At 42.3% G+C, this 12,816-nt stretch overlaps 1 pseudogene; it reads left to right on the top strand.

Moving 5' to 3' along the window:
• Positions 1-1,199: 1,199 nt before the first annotated feature.
• Positions 1,200-1,300, top strand: LOC138283107 (U6 spliceosomal RNA; annotated as a pseudogene).
• Positions 1,301-12,816: the final 11,516 nt, after the last annotated feature.

Here is a 12,816-nt window from a genome sequence, read left to right as displayed (position 1 = left end):
AGGTCTCATTACCATGTATTTGTTCTTATTGGCATTCATTTCTAAACTCTCTGTATCCCAGTATCTCAGTAGGCATTACAGTTATCAGTTAGCATCTACAAGCCCTTCACTATCTGTGACAATAAAAAGGTGCTGTCTGCGAATATTAGTGCCAGCACTAGGATCCCATCAAACTTTGAGGACCCATGATTACACTCTTGGAGAGCTTTGAAATGTCATTGATGTAGAGTGAGAAGAGACCAGGCACAATCACACAGCCTTGTCTTCATCCCCTTTTTGCAGGGATGGGATTGGTGAGTTCACCCTGAGGACCCCAACAAACCTGAGTATAATTGTCCTGTGCAATCTAATCAGTATATAATCAATTTTTGACCTATAATTGCCTGTTTTAAATGCAAATGAACTAGGGTCATCAGATTTGGACCTTCCATTGAGAGCCCGCAGCCCATGCTCTATGGTAAGATGGACCACTTGTATAGCGGCCAAAGTTCATGGACCTGTAGGGCAGCTATCAAGGCAAGGTATGCCCCATATTGTGTCCTCCTCCTTTGTTACTGTTTCCAAGCCAATTATAAGCTCACAAGTACTATTGAGATCCCCCCTAAAATAATCTTGCCCTAAGTGTTTAAAGTGTTAGCAAGGCTACTTAGTTGCTCCACAGTTAGGGATTCCAAATTATCCTTCCTCTGTCTAACTTAAATGTTAAGGAGCTATAACAGGAGTCCACTTTAAGTATGAATTTTTCAAACCTAGGATATTAGGTGATTCGATTCTCAAGATGTAAATAGAGACATTAAGTGAGCTTTTTACCCGTAGAACAAGCATCCCTGATGGCCTACCACTAGAGGAGGGTCTAGCTTTTGCATAGAATGTTTTGTGTCCTGGCTTAAAGGGAGTTCTAATAGCCAGGTTACCTGAAAGAAGCAGATATGAAACTGCTCAATGTAATCTTGCCAACCTGGATCGATCAGTTCATATCTGAAACCTGGAATGTTCCACAAAAGTAGATGTATAGCCTCACTTAATTGCTGATCACATTGCATACAAGTGAAAGGATCAATTGTTGACTTCATGATGGAGTTGTTCTCATGTCCCTGCAATGCCTAGCAAGGATCCGCTATAATCTTAGGTTCTATAATTTTTGACAATTGATTTAAAGGATTCTTAGCTGGGGAACCAACATATTGATACGCAAATTAGTAAAGCATTCCATATTTTTAATTGGAACGATACAGAGAAGATTTGCCTGCCATCTCCGAAAGGATGACATAATCTTATTTTAGATCAATTATAGCATTTTCCAATTTCAACACAAGGAAAATGGGTTTATGTTGGTAATTTCGAGCCTGTAATTGAGGTAATATGGGCACAAGCAGTATTTGCACCAGTATCAACAATAATGACTATTAGGAGCAGAGTATAGTATGGATTGAGCCCGCTAGGCATTTACTGCTAGCCTCTGTCTCCTGGTAACTGATCTTGTAAAATGTTTTTAAAAATGAGATTTTAATGTATGCCATCAATACTCATAATTTTTTCTCTGAAATGTGTTTATTGTTCACAAAAACACACCTGATACCCCGCCCAGTTGTTTTTCTGACCTCAACACATAGGGCCAAATGAAGACCTCGGTATTTTTTATATTTTGTAACTATTTGATATATCTAAATTATATGAGGGATTATTGATCTGATTTCAACATCGACTGAACAAAAATAAGCCGTGATATTTTACTTAAAGGCCAGTAGCGAGAAAGCTGGTGTACCTTCAGTCAATTTCCATGGCTCTAAGACTTAAATAAGGTAAATTGAAAAACAGGCATCAGTTCACAAAGGATGCTGTAAAGCATATATATTTTCCTGTAACATCTAAACACTCTAAGATAAAATATGAGCGCTTCTCCTGAGTGGAATGTCAGACCATTTATACTTTAAAATGGCGCATTTTCCTTTTAAAATGACAGCTGATGAGGCCCATTCCTTCCGAGCATGATAGGGAAAGTGACACTTTCTGCAGAGGTTTTGGAATAAGCACAGATAAGAAAAACAATTTACTGAGGTCTTTGGAATCTTGCAAGCCTCCAAGCAAGGAGTTGTATTTTTGTTACACGATTTTATCAAATGTTGAATGTGCGCCACCCCAGATTGTTTAGCCAGCTACTATAAACATCTGAAACGCTAAACTGATTCTGGTAATTTCTGTAAATCAAGTACCTTCAGCACCATAAAGCAAAGAAATAAAGCATTCTTTAAATAGCAGACACAGGCTGCTCCGTTTTGTGTTTGAGTCTTAACAAAATTGCATAATCAAATATAAAAAATGCGTTTTACATTAGATTAATGTTTGAATTAATTTGAAAATGTAAGGTTCATACAATAGTTTCAGAAAATGTTGTTTAAGTTGTATTTACCCTCTCTGTCACGAGTAAAATAAAGAATCTTAATGCATTGTGCACGCTATCATACATGCGTTGGTCAAAGGATAGAAACATCACAGAAGCAAGGTGCAGCAATGGTTCCTCCATGGGAGCGGAGGAGCATCCCCCACCCACACTGCTGGGCAGAAAGCCTAAAAATAAAATGGTAATAAAATGATTTTATTACTATTTTATTCTTTGCTCTCTGCCAGCAAATGGAGTACGAGGGCAAGGCGTAGCCAGTGCATCACTGCAGCCAATGATTGACAGCAGTGATAAATGGCCACTTAAGTTTGAAGTGCTCATGTTGGTTTGGCCAGGTACCTTACCACAGCCCAAGTGACACACAATATTGAAACCACTCCAACGCGGCTGGCTTGGACAGCTGGGTTGGTGAGCAGGGGCCGGCCTATGGTGCCTTTAGGAGCGTAGAGCATGCCCGCTCCAGCCAATCAAGACACTTCACTCAAGCTGCTTAACAGCATGAGAACAGCGTCTTGATTGCATGAGAGTTGGATGTGCTTCAGAACAATGAAAACGTACTGTAGAACATCAACTGGCAGAGTAAGGTAAGTGATTTGCTATCAACTGCCACTGGCTAGGGGTAGGTAAAATATTTTGATACACCTGTAAAATAGGGCATTTTTTTCTGGAACATGTTATTCCTTCAGAAAACTCAAGCTTACAGAGTAAACCGGGCCAGACTAAGACATAGCTAAGACCCACCTGGCGGTAGCACCAGAATTCCGGGCAGTAGATATCCCATAAACAGAACATTCTGTTCCAGGAAAAGCCGAGGGGTCTCATGGATGCTCAGATTATCCTGTAATCCCTTCACAAGCAATTAATGGGTGCAAGGAGGGAGAGGCAGGCAGTGTGAGAAGTGAGCATAACAAAGCATAGATGACATGGATAGCAGCAGCCTAAGATTCTTTGGAACTAGGGAGAAGGGACAGGGATGGTATTGGAACTGCTCTTGTTGGTGGGTGGGAATGGGGTTCATTGTACTGTGCAGAAAAGCGCAGGTTCAAAGGGTGGGAGCTGTTCGGGTTGGTGCAATGGGCAGTTGGTGGACCTCGAACAAGTGAACAGAATTATGTTTCTCACATGGCATAGATCAGTTAGAGGGAGATTCAGTATGATGGGGGAATTGTTACAACAGGTCGACTCCCTTAACTATTTCAGGATGTGGTTAGAAAAATCTAGAACCTGAGAGGCCCACTTGGAAAAAAGTGGAGTGGGATTGTGAAATGCTGCCTTTTCTATTGTCAAGCGGATCCAGAAGACAACCCCAAAAGCCTTATCCCCAGCAGTTGAGATCTACAGGGCAAAAGCACATGCTGCTGCCCTATATTGGGCAGACATATGGGGGCATTCAAACTCCAGGACATTAACAGCTAGAGAAAACACCTTCATAAGGTCACTCCTCTTTTACCCCGTAGCACCCTGATTAGTCCCTTATGTTTTGATTTAGGGTTAAAGCGGGGGGGAATGTTTGGTGGCTTTAAGACCACTCCTCTATTGGGCTAGGTTATGGTCTATGAAAGAGCACTACCCTTACAAATTGCTGTGGAGGAAGTGATACATTTAAGTAGGGCCTACACCTTTCCCTGGTTCAGATTTGCTAAGTATCACCTTGTTAATTTGGGGTTGGGAGAATACTGGTCTTGTCCCCAAGAGATTGGCCCAGCTTCAAAGCGTAGGATCATTATCGCGTATGGGAAGAAGAGGGTCGTGGAACATCATCATAAGGCTAACCAGGAAGTCTGGAGGAGGAATTTCTAGAGTGAAAAACACTGCCTGGCAGAGAGACCTATTTAGACGCAAAATACCCTCCTGTTGCTTGGGTGCTTTTTGTAGAGTTTAGGCTGGGTAACCTTTTAGTAAATGTATTTGTGAGCAAGTGGAAAACTGTATCACCGACATCACCTGGGTGTCAGTATTGTGGGTATGTGTGGAAGAGCATTGAACATGTCATGTTTTTCTGTCCTAGATACAATAAGCCACACCAATCCTGGATGCTAGAAATGGGGTCTCTGGTTGGCAGTCAGTTTGCACTCTGTCCAAGCAGGGGCCCTGATACACACTTAAGATAACCCCTGCTCACCACCTGTTATGCCATTAATTGTGTTTGACCAATGACTTTGTGTTTCACCACTGCGCATATTAGTTGTTCAATGTTCATCAGTAGCACATTACATTCTGTATTCAGTTTAGCTGCCTATTGCTTTAACGTGGCATTAGACATTACATTTTTCTATTCAGTTTAGCTGCCTATTGGCTTTAACGTGGAGTGCGACATGGCAGTTGAGACACTGCAGATGAGCTGTGTTTTTCCACATGATAGACCAAGCTGTGTTTAACGTGATAAGAGAGCGTAGATTTTGTGTTTACCTCTCTATCCAGCCTGGGAACGAGAGAAGTTTGGAGACTTGGCCACTCTCCAACTCTTGTTCTGTTCCCACTCTGAGCCAGCAGGTTTTAACTAAGGGGCCTGTTAGCAGGCTTTTTAACGGTGTCCCAGGGCAGCAGCAAGGGGAATTTTCCAGGACTTCAGTCAGGAGCGGACGTCAGCTGCCTAACCTCCCGTTTGGGTGGAAAATCTCTTTCGCGCAATTGAACAGGAGTCATCAACTTGCAGGCATGAGAAAGATGACAAGCAGTGATAGGCCCTACGATGATGAATTTTGACTTTTAATCTTTGCTTTGAAGTTATGCTATAATATAATCACATGTATTTGCTGTGTACATTTCAATTGAGAAGTACTTTGGTATATTTTGCTTTAATTGCTGTGACTACTTTTAAACGTGTGCTTCCAACCTACTAATCTCGTCTCTCAGGAACCTCGTGGTGAATTAATAATAATAAATGTCTTCTTTAAACTAAGAAGTGCCTTCCAGAGAAGTTTTGTCAGCTCAGTCATAAGATAAGGAAAGGAAAACACCCCATTGGTAGTTTGGCACAAGCAGTCAGCTTTATTCCAAAGGCAATGTGTAAAACGTATTTGTACCAAAACACAGAGTAATACAGTGAAAACACTACAAAATGAACACCACACCAATTTAGAAAAATAGCCAATATTTATTGAAGACCAAACCAACAAAAATCCAACATACAAAAGTAAAGTTGTGATTGTTTAAATTAAAAACAGTCTAACTCTATAGAAAACAATGGAGGCGTTGATGTTACACAAAGTACCTTGTTTGTGTAAAAAATAAAGCCTCACGGGCGAGCATGCATCGGAAAAGTCAGCGATGCGACAAGTCCTTACTCGCAAGTGAGGCCGTGGATCGTTTCTTCTCCGATCAGGTAGGCAATGCGTCATTTTTCTCTACCACAATAGAGCTATGCATCTATTTCCGGGTGGGCACCTTGTGTCCGGACAGGTTTACGATGATTTTGACGCCCAGCGATGTTGTTTATGAAATCCACCTGCGCAAGGAAAAGAATCTGTGCTATGTAGGGCTTACGGCAGTTTCAGCAGCCGCAAGCAGGTTTTGTGTCATTTCTCCTTCCGTGATGCAGGTGATGCGTCAATTTCCCAGCCGCGATGTGGGTGGTGCATCAATTTTCAGCCGTGATGGAGGTGGTGCTTTGTTTTTACAGCTGCGTTGTAAGTGGTGCATCAAACTGTTCCCCGCACAGCTCCTGTGCGTGGATTTCTACCTTGGTTCTACTAACTCCACCTTTCAAGGGCCCAGGGACTCAATAGGGCACCACTTGGTAGGATAGGAGTCTCAGCAGAGAGTCCAGGTGCTGGCAGAAGAAGTCTTTGAAGGCCCTGAGACTTCAAAACAGGAGAGAAGCTCAATCTAAGCCCTTGAAGGCACTTCACAAGCAGGAATATACCACAAAGTCCAGTTTGTGTCCTCTTTCAGACAAAAGCAGTAACTGCAGGCCAACCCAGCAAAGCACAGTCACTGGAAAGGGGCAGTACTCCTCCTCCAGCTCTTCTCCTTGGCATCGGTTCCTTTTGAGTCCAGAAACAATCAAAAAGTCAGGGGTTTTGTGTTTTGGGTCCACTACTTATCCTCCTTTCTGGCTTTGAAGTTGGCTACCTTCAAAGGAACGTCTCTGTTGTTCCCAGATCCTGCCCAGGCCTGGCTCCAGACACACACCAAGCGGTTAGAGATTACATTGTGTGAGGGCAGGTATAGCCCATTCAGGTGTAAGTGTCAGCTCCTCCCTCCGCCCTAGCCCAGACAGCCCATCAAGATATGCAGGCTACCAGTGTAGACCCCAGCTCATCTTGTGCCACTGTCTGGTGGAGATTAAAAAATAGTCCAACTATCATTTGACCCAGACAGGGAATACACAAGCAGGCAGAGTCACACAATGGTTTAAGCAAGAAAATGCACACTTTGTAAAAGTGGCATTTTCAAACTGACAATCTAAAAAACTTTACCAAAAGTTGTATTTTTCAACCTGCTCCCAAAGGGAAACTGCACTTAAAAGATGTTAAAAGGTAGCCCCCATGTTAACCTATGAGAGGCATCGGCCTTGCAACAGTGAAAAACGAATTTGGCAGTATTTCACTGTCAGGACATGTTAGACATACCAGTACATGTCCTACCTTTTAAATACATGGCACCATGCCCATGAGGCTACCAAGGGCCTATCTTAGGGGTGCCTTGCATGTTTAAAAAGGGAAGGTTTAGCCCTGGCAAGTGGGTACACTTGCCAGGTCGAATTGGCATTATAGAACTGCACACACAGACACTGCAGCGGCAGGTCTGAGCAACGTTTACATGGCTACTCATGTTGGTGGCACTATTAGTGCTCAGGCCCACTAGCAGCATTTGATTCACAGGCCATGGGCACCTCTAGTGCACTTTGTTAGAGACTTACTAGTAAATCAAGTATGCCAATCATAGAAAAGCCAATTACACATACAATTTACCCAGAGAGGACGTGCACTTTAGCACTGGTCAGCAGTGGTAAAGTGCTCAGAGTACCAAAACCAGTAAAAACAGAGTCCAGCACACAGTCAAAGAATAGAAAGCAGAAGCAAAAAAGACTGGGGAGACCATTCCAAGGACGCCAGGTCTAGCACTGGATTAAACCTCTTTGCAATAACATGGGTCTGAGGCGTTACCAAGAGGCTAACAGGAACTTGCATTCTGATATGAGTGAGCTCATTGTTTGTGGGGTTAGTCGATATTTATATGCAGTTTGGCTAATTAGAAAAAAGGACAGACTAAGTTTATAAAAAAATATTGATTGTATTATGAATTATTCCTTTGGTAAGGATGATTTTACCTATGTTTTAATAAGATGTTTTTTCCTTCGTTTATCAATTTTAGTCTACTTGGCTTTAGCATGTATATTATTGTATGAAATGTATGTACTGTGAGGATTGTGTAATTTGTTTTATAGGTAAACTAAAATGAATGAATGAAAGTGAACAGAATACTACAGAAGGGGAGCAGTTGTCTTGCTTGCCCTTGGTAACCCTTGGTAACAGTTCTGCACTTCGTGCAGATGGCATGGTAACCAAGAAAGTTGTGAGTCAACAGACTTTGCAACTTTCTTTGCACACCTCTAAATGAAATGCTTGCTAGCGCTATATGTCTTTCGCTGAGGGTATCTAAAAATGCTTGTACATTCATGAAATGCTCTGGTCCTTACGAGGTAGGAAATCTGAGACAGAATGGAATCCATGTTTTGTCTTTTTTTCAGATGAGAAGCTCTCAATTTTTTATGGGGAAATCTCAGCAAGATTTGTAGGTGAGCATTTTTAGAATGTTTGTTATGTGAAGCACTATTTCAGTTCCTTGGACCTTTTGGAATTTTCTGGCAATTATACAAATGTTTAAACTTAAACTTTCCTATAGGTATATGAAATAAGTAAGCATGCAGTAAGTAAGACTGAAGTGTTTTATTCACGTTCACAAGCTCTCTTCAACTGAAGAGATGAAGCAAACCATCAACAATCAGTCATTGTGTGAGACCAATGATATGAAGGGGATAAATATGGAAGTACCACACCATGTAGATAAGAAAATACATAGAAACGTAAACAATACTATGTTAGAGCTATAAACACAGATTGTAATACATCTCCATCCCAAATGATGAAGAGAGATAAAACAAAAAATAGAAAAACGTCAAAGGGAGTTAATGGCATGCTAAATTATGTCAGGAAATCATTATGCTTTCTGGGTGCAGCTCTGTGCCTTTTGGTTATGTCAACAATGTTATCGCTTAATGTTTCTATGAACACCAAAGATGATTCATTTTCTAAATTCAGAGAATCACCCAAAAACATTGCTAGTCTATCCATACTCCATAGCATTGGATACCTTTGTAACATTGCTCAGTGTTCACAATTGCTATAATTTCTAATGGCTTAGGAAAACTACTCATCCTGGGGGGAAGAGGCTCTGCCTTTAATGGTGCATGCTGAAAGGGCCTGATTTAGGACTTGGCAGGGTTAATATCCTGTCTGCCTTATTACGATCTCCATAGGATACCATTGGATCATAATAAGGCAGAGAGGATATCCGTCACATTTGTGATGGAGTATTCTCCTCTGCCAACACCTAAATCAGGCCCCAGGTCATTAGAGTTAGCCTCTTTGCCAATCTAAAACAGGAAGTGGGGAGAACACCTTTGACTCACCTGAATGAAAATAAAGGTTGCATGTGGGAACTCGACCACAACAGAGGAGAATTAGCAAACATGCTGAGGCACAGCCATACAGTAACAACAAGGGTTCCCCTCCTGGGGACCGTGGGCAGAGCCAGCACTGTCTTAGTGCGTGTGACACTTGCGGCATTCACAGGGAGAAAAGGCTCCTGGAGACAAAACACTGTGCAGGTAGCCCCAGCATTCTGAATGACAGACAAACAGATGAGGTTGTCTTCAAACCAAATATTTACCAACGCCACCAGCATACTTTCTGTAAACACTGCATCCTCCCTCAAGCTTGGGGTAGAAAGGAAGCACACAAGGCCATCAGAGATACAATAGTATCCAAAGCCAACAGTATTCAAGGAAAGCATTAGTACAGGGGCGAAGGCCTCTGCACATAACAGCTGGCAAACATGATGTCAATTTAGTGCTAGTGGGTATATGGCAAATGATGGCAGGTACTCAGAAAAGGTTCCTCTTCTACAGCTAAAAATATGAGCACCATTCACGTATTGACTACTTTTTGCTTGATAGGTACATGACAAGAATGGTCAAGTTTGTGACCCATGTTCAGTTAACACTATCAGACCACTCTGCCATTAGCTTGTGTCTAGAGCGACTGATAACTGCAGAGAGAACATGGGTGGACCCTTGATAAAACTCTATTTCAGGATGAAATTAACATCATCCAACTCAGTCAAATAGCTAAAGAGTATCTTGAGATAAATGTAGGCACTGCTAACCCCAATATAGTATAGGATGCTTACAAAGCATTTATCAGGGGATTAATCTCAAAACTCACGATCATAATATAAAGTGACATGCATAAGAAAAAAAAATGTTGGATGATATAGCTGGGAAAGAGCAGGCATTTCACGCTGCTTTAACAGGTGCCCCTTCAAGAATCCAACATTTGAGATCTGAGCTGGAACTACTATAGGGTCGATTTAGAATGGCACTTGATAAAATAATTAAGGAAAGGTGGAGAGCTAGCAAGGTACATCATTTTGAATTTGGGGAAAAGAGAGAAGCTATGCTAGCCTGGAAAACAATGTTAGATCTATCTAGGAACTACATACATCAGATAGTCAACCCAGGAAAGGTGAGACGGTTCAGAAAGAAGGCTCAGAGGTAATTTTAAGTCATATACCTACTCTTTATATAGGGGCCATAGAACATAAGTGCTCGAGTATCAGGGTGTAGTAGTTGAATATAAATCTTCTGAGACTTGGAGAACAAGAAGCTTCCAAACGGGAAAGGGACATCACAGTGGGGGAAATATTAATGCGGTTGGGCCGACGTAAAAATAGGAAGAGAGGCAGCCCATACCGAATTCCAGGAGAGCTGTATAAAATGTTGACGATGTACCTGGTCCATTTTTGGAAAGGTCTTTTCAATCATATGTATGCAGGTGAGAGGGAAATTCCTCCATCGTGGTATCAAGCCACAATAGTGATGATTGTTAAGCCTAAGAAAGACACCACCATACCATACTCATATAGAACCATCTCCATATTAAACTGCAATTATAATATATCTTCTCAAGCGTCATACCAGATAGATTAGCAAAGGTCACGATTTTTCTAATTCACTCAAAAATGCTTAGGGCCATATTTATTCTTTTTTAGCGCCGCATTTGCGTCATTTTTTTACGCAAAATCGGCGTAAATTAAAAAAATACAATTGCATTTTGTAAGTTTGCGCTGTTTTTGTGTCAAAAAATGACGCAAATGCAGTGCTAAAAAAGTATAAATATGGGCCTTAATTCCCGTAAGGCAGCTTAATGAACTGACCCACCTTTTGATTGTGGCACTTGATATAGCGGAAACAATTAAGAACCCATTGATGATAGCCACCTTAGATGCTGCCAAAGCCTTCAAAAGGCTAAGTTGGGGGTACCTCTGGGAGGTGTTAAGTAGTTTTGGCCTTGTTAGAAAGTTAATATAATTGAACTCCTATAAAGATCACCCACAGCCGGCATATTACTACATGGGAACTTAACTCAATCTTTTTCCATCACAAAATGCACTAGTCAGGAGTGTCCTCTATCTCCATTATGTTTCAGTCTTTACATTGAACCCTTTGCCGATGAAATTCATCAGTATACCTCCATCTTACCATTTGCCTCCCTGGGCTTAGATGTGAAGATCATACTCTATGCAGATGATATTATCCTGTGTACAGACAACTTTGGATACTTGATTTTAAAATTAGAAGCCCATGCTGAAATATTTGGAAAAATATGAGGCTATTCAATAAATAAGGATAAGACAGAAATCATGACATGGGCAGATGGTAAACATCCTTTATGCCGAATTTTTTATAACGAAGTCCTGGTTAACGAAAGCGGAACAACGCTTTCTTTAACCACGACTTTGTTATTTTGTGCCTTAACCACGCATGTCCTGAACAACGAACATGCATGGTTAAGGTACAAACAAGGGAGTCGGCTGAGGAGGACGACGCAGATGACATGGTGACGACTCAGGTAAGTGGGGGGTTTTAGGTTTTGGGGAGGGGGTGGGGGGTCAGGGGGTTTTAGGTTTTGGGGTGGGGTTGAGGGGGTGGGGCGTTTTTGGTTTTGGGGAGGGGGTGGGGGGTCGGGGGTTTTAGGTTTTGGGGTGGGGGGTGGGGCGTTTTTGGTTTTGGGGAGGGGGTGGGGGGTCGGGGGTTTTAGGTTTTAGGGTGGGGTTGGGGGGGTGGGGCGTTTTTGGTTTTGGGGAGTGGGTGGGGGGGTCAGGGGGTTTTAGGTTTTAGGGTGGGGTTGGGGGGTGGGGTGTTTTTGGTTTTGGGGAGTGGGTGGGGGGTCAGGGGGTTTTAGGTTTTAGGGTGGGGTTGGGGGGTGGGGCGTTTTTGGTTTCGGGGAGTGGGTGGGGGGTCAGGGGGTTTTAGGTTTTGGGGTGGGGTTGGGGGGGTGGGGTGAGGGATGTAGGGTGAATGGTGCCTATTGCTAATGATTTTATCAGGAATGCCTTTACAACGAAATATCGTTGTTAAGGCATTCGTGGTAAAATCATTAGTAGTAAAGACGAGGTCGGTGTTCCGACCTCGTTGTTAAGGTTAGTAGTAGTTTAAGATTCGGTGTTCCGACATATAACCTGGGCAGATACAGGGGGAGCCAAAGGGATCCAGACTGCCAAGGACTGGATAAGATACCTGGTAATTTGAGTCATACACAGCTTGGAGGCCTTCCCCAAAACCAATTTGAACAGAGTTAGTGGGAAAATTGTAACTCAGCTAAGGAGATCAGATAATCTTCCACTAATTGTAGGAAAGTACCATCTTGCCTGGCATGTTACCCCCATTTTTCACTGTATATATGTTGTTTTAGTTGTATGTGTCACTGGGACCCTGGTATCCCAGGGCCCCAGTGCTCATAAATGTGCCTGAATGTGTTACCTGTGTAGTGACTAACTGTCTCACTGAGGCTCTGCTAATCAGAACCTCAGTGGTTATGCTCTCTCATTTCTTTCCAAATTGTCACTAACAGGCTAGTGACCAATTTTACCAATTTACATTGGCTTACTGGAACACCCTTATAATTCCCTAGTATATGGTACTGAGGTACCCAGGGTATTGGGGTTCCAGGAGATCCCTATGGGCTGCAGCATTTCTTTTGCCACCCATAGGGAGCTCTGACAATTCTTACACAGGCCTGCCACTGCAGCCTGAGTGAAATAACGTCCACGTTATTTCACAGCCATTTTACACTGCACTTAAGTAACTTATAAGTCACCTATATGTCTAACCTTTACCTGGTAAAGGT

Source organism: Pleurodeles waltl, chromosome 2_2 (genome assembly GCF_031143425.1).
Source record: "Pleurodeles waltl isolate 20211129_DDA chromosome 2_2, aPleWal1.hap1.20221129, whole genome shotgun sequence".
In the NCBI taxonomy this organism is placed as follows: Eukaryota; Metazoa; Chordata; class Amphibia; order Caudata; family Salamandridae; genus Pleurodeles; species Pleurodeles waltl.
The sequence above is the reverse complement of the archived record's forward strand: the minus strand, read 5'-3'. Positions and strand labels throughout refer to the sequence as shown.